The following is a 5,000-nucleotide window of genomic DNA, read 5'->3' on the forward strand; positions in this document are numbered from 1 at the left end:
GACCAGGTGAATCATTAGGAACACCTGTTCTCTCCATGGCAGACCGACCAGGTGAATCATTAGGAACACCTGTTCTCTCCATGACAGACCGACCAGGTGAATCATTAGGAACACCTGTTCTCTCCATGACAGACCGACCAGGTGAATCATTAGGAACACCTGTTCTCTCCATGGCAGACCGACCAGGTGAATCATTAGGAACACCTGTTCTCTCCATGGCAGACCGACCAGGTGAATCATTAGGAACACCTGTTCTCTCCATGGCAGACTGACCAGGTGAATCATTAGGAACACCTGTTCTCTCCATGACAGACCGACCAGGTGAATCATTAGGAACACCTGTTCTCTCCATGACAGACCGACCAGGTGAATCATTAGGAACACCTGTTCTCTCCATGGCAGACCGACCAGGTAAATCCAGTTGAGAGCCATCATCCCTCACTGACATCACCTGTCTCAGCCTCCAGTATTTATGCTGCAGTAGTTTATGTGTCGGGGGGCTAGGGTCAGTTTGTTTATCTGGAGTACTTCTCCTGTCCTATTCGGTGTCCTGTGTAAATCTAAGTGTGCGTTCTCTAATTCTCTCCTTCTCTCTTTCTTTCTCTCTCTCGGAGGACCTGAGCCCTAGAACCATGCCCCAGGACTACCTGACATGATGACTCCTTGCTGTCCCCAGTCCACCTGGCCATGCTGCTGCTCCAGTTTCAACTGGCCTGGGCCCTAGGACCATGTCCCAGGACTACCTGACATGAGGACTCCTTGCTGTCCCCAGTCCACCTGGCCATGCTCCTGCTCCAGTTTCAACTGTTCTGCCTTACTATTATTCAACCATGCTGGTCATTTATGAACATTTGAACATCTTGGCCACGTTCTGTTATAATCTCCACCCGGCACAGCCGGAAGAGGACTGGCCACCCCACATATGCTCTCTCTAATTCTCTCTTTCTTTCTCTCTCTCGGAGGACCTGAGCCCTAGGACCGTGCCCCAGGACTACCTGACATGATGGCTCCTTGCTGTCCCCAGTCCACCTGACTGTGCTGCTGCTCCAGTTTCAACTGTTCTGCCTTATTATTATTTGACCATGCTGGTCATTTATGAACATTTGAACATCTTGGTCATGTTCTGTTATAATCTCTACCCGGCACAGCCAGAAGAGGACTGGCCACCCCACATAGCCCGGTTCCTCTCTAGGTTTCTTCCTAGGTTTTGGCCTTTCTAGGGAGTTTTTCCTAGCCACCGTGCTTTTACACCTGCATTGTTTGCTGTTTGGGGTTTTAGGCTGGGTTTCTGTACAGCACTTTGAGATATCAGCTGACGTACGAAGGGCTATATAAATAAATTTGATTTGATTTGATTTGATTTGTTAAATCCACTTCAATCAGTGTAGATGAAGAGGAGGAGACGGGTTTAAAGAAGGATTTTCAAGACTTGAGCCATATTGAGACATGGATTGTGTGTGTGTGTGTGTTTGTGTGTGTGTGTGTGCCATTCAGAGGGTGAATGGTCAAGAAAACATATTGAAGTGCCTCTTATCAGGGCATGGTAGTAGGTGCCAAGTGTCAAGAACTGCAACGCTGCTGGGTTTTTGACACTCAACAGTTTCCCGTGTTTATCAAGAATGGTCCACCACCCAAACGACATCCAGCCAACTTGACACAATTGTGGGAAGCATTGGAGTCAACATGGGCCAGTATCCCTGTGGAATGCTTTCGACACCTTGTAGAGTTCATGTCCCGACGAATTCAGACTGTTCTGAGGGCAAAAAGGGGTGCAACTCAACGTTAGGGAGGTGTCAAAAATCTACTCACTACCTTCACTATATCTACTCCTTCACTATATCTACTCAGTACCTTCACTATATCTACTCAGTATCTTCAATATATATACTCCTTCACTATATCTACTCCTGCACTATATCTACTCCTTTACTATATCTACTCCTTTACTATATCTACTCCTTCACTATATCTACTCCTTTACTATATCTACTCCTTCATTATATCTACTCCTTTACTATATCTACTCCTTCACTATATCTATTCCTTTACTATATCTACTCCTTCACCATATCTACTCCTTTACTATATCTACTCCTTCACTATATCTACTCCTTTACTATATCTACTCCTTCACTATATCTACTCCATCACTATATCTACTCCTTCACTATATCTACTCCTTTACTATATCTACTCCTTTACTACATCTACTCCTTTACTATATCTACTCCTTCACTATATCTACTCCTTCACTATATCTACTCCTTCACTATATCTACTCCGTTACTATATCTACTCAACACCTTCACTATATCTACTCCTTCACTATATCTACTCCTTTACTATATCTACTCCTTCACTATATCTACTCCTTTATTATATCTACTCCTTCACTATATCTACTCCTTTACTATATCTACTCCTTTACTATATCTACTCCTTCACTATATCAACTCCTTCACTATATCTACTCCTTTACTATATCTACTACTTTACTATATCTACTCCTTCACTATATCTACTCCTTCACTATATCTACTCCTTTACTATATCTACTCCTTCACTCTATCTACTCCTTCACTATACCTACTCCTTCACTATATCTAATCAACACCTTCACTATATCTACTCAACACCTTCACTATATCTACTCAACACCTTCACTATATCTACTCCTTCACTATATCTACTCCTTTACTATATCTACTCCTTCACTATATCTACTCCTTTACTATATCTACTCCTTCACTATACCTACTCCTTCACTATATCTAATCAACACCTTCACTATATCTACTCCTTCACTATATCTACTCCTTTACTATATCTACTCCTTTACTATATCTACTACTTTACTATATCTACTCCTTCACTATATATACTCCTTCACTATATCTACTCCTTTACTATATCTACTCCTTCACTCTATCTACTCCTTCACTATACCTACTCCTTCACTATATCTAATCAACACCTTCACTATATCTACTCAACACCTTCACTATATCTACTCCTTCACTATATCTACTCCTTTACTATATCTACTCCTTTACTATATCTACTCCTTCACTATATCTACTCCTTCACTATATCTACTCCTTTACTATACCTACTCCTTCACTATATCTAATCAACACCTTCACTATATCTACTCAACACCTTCACTATATCTACTCCTTTACTATATCTACTCCTTTACTATATCTACTCCTTCACTATATCTACTCCTTCACTATATCTACTCCTTTACTATATCTACTCCTTCACTATACCTACTCCTTCACTATATCTAATCAACACCTTCACTATATCTACTCCTTCACTATATCTACTCCTTCACTATATCTACTCCTTCACTATATCTACTCCTTTACTATATCTACTCCTTCACTATATCTACTCCTTTACTATATCTGCTCCTTCACTATATCTAATCAACACCTTCACTATATCTACACCTTCACTATATCTACTCCTTCACTATATCTACTCCTTCACTATATCTACTCCTTTACTATATCTACTCCTTCACTATATCTACTCCTTTACTATATATACTCACCACCTTCACTATATCTACTCCTTCACTATATCTACTCCTTCACTATATCTACTCCTTTACTATATATACTCACCACCTTCACTATATCTACACCTTCACTATATCTACTCAACACCTTCACTATATCTACTCACCACCTTCACTATATCTACTCAATAACTTCACTATACTACTCAGTAACTTCACTATATCTACTCAGTACCTTCACTATACTACTCAGTACCTTCACTATATCTACTCAGTAACTTCACTATATCCACTCCTTCACTATATCTACTCCTTCACTATATCTACTCCTTTACTATATCTACTCCTTCACCATATCTACTCCTTTACTATATCTACTCCTTCACTATATCTACTCCTTCACTATACTACTCAGTACCTTCACTATATCTACTCAGTACCTTCACTATATCTAATCCTTCACTATATCCACTCCTTCACTATATCTACTCCTTTACTATATCTACTCCTTCACTATATCTACTCCTTCACTATATCTTCTCCTTCACTATATCTACTCCGTTACTATATCTACTCCTTCACTATATCTACTCCTTCACTATATCTACTCCTTTACTATATCTACTCCTTCACTATATCTACTCCTTTACTATATCTACTCCTTCACTATATCTAATCAACACCTTCACTATATCTACTCCTTCACTATATCTACTCCTTCACTATATCTACTCCTTTACTATATCTACTCCTTCACTATATCTACTCCTTTACTATATCTATTCACCACCTTCACTATATCTACTCCTTCACTATATCTACTCCTTCACTATATCTACTCCTTCACTATATCTACTCCTTTACTATACCTACTCCTTCACTATATCTAATCAACACCTTCACTATATCTACTCAAAACCTTCACTATATCTACTCACCACCTTCACTATATCTACTCAATAACTTCACTATACTACTCAGTAACTTCACTATATCTACTCAGTACCTTCACTATACTACTCAGTACCTTCACTATATCCACTCCTTCACTATATCTACTCCTTCACTATATCTACTCCTTTACTATATCTACTCCTTCACTATATCTACTCCTTTACTATATCTACTCCTTCACTATATCTACTCCTTCACTATACTACTCAGTACCTTCACTATATCTACTCAGTACCTTCACTATATCCACTCCTTCACTATATCCACTCCTTCACTATATCTACTCCTTCACTATATCTACTCCTTTACTATATCTACTCCTTCACTATATCTACTCCTTTACTATATCTACTCCTTCACTATATCTACTCCTTCACTATACTACTCAGTACCTTCACTATATCTACTCAGTACCTTCACTATATCTACTCCTTTACTATATCTACTCCTTCACTGTATCTACTCCTTCACTATATCTACTCCTTCACTATATCTACTCCTTCACTATATCTACTCC

Source organism: Oncorhynchus gorbuscha, linkage group LG25 (assembly GCF_021184085.1).
Source record: "Oncorhynchus gorbuscha isolate QuinsamMale2020 ecotype Even-year linkage group LG25, OgorEven_v1.0, whole genome shotgun sequence".
NCBI classification, from domain to species: domain Eukaryota; kingdom Metazoa; phylum Chordata; class Actinopteri; order Salmoniformes; family Salmonidae; genus Oncorhynchus; species Oncorhynchus gorbuscha.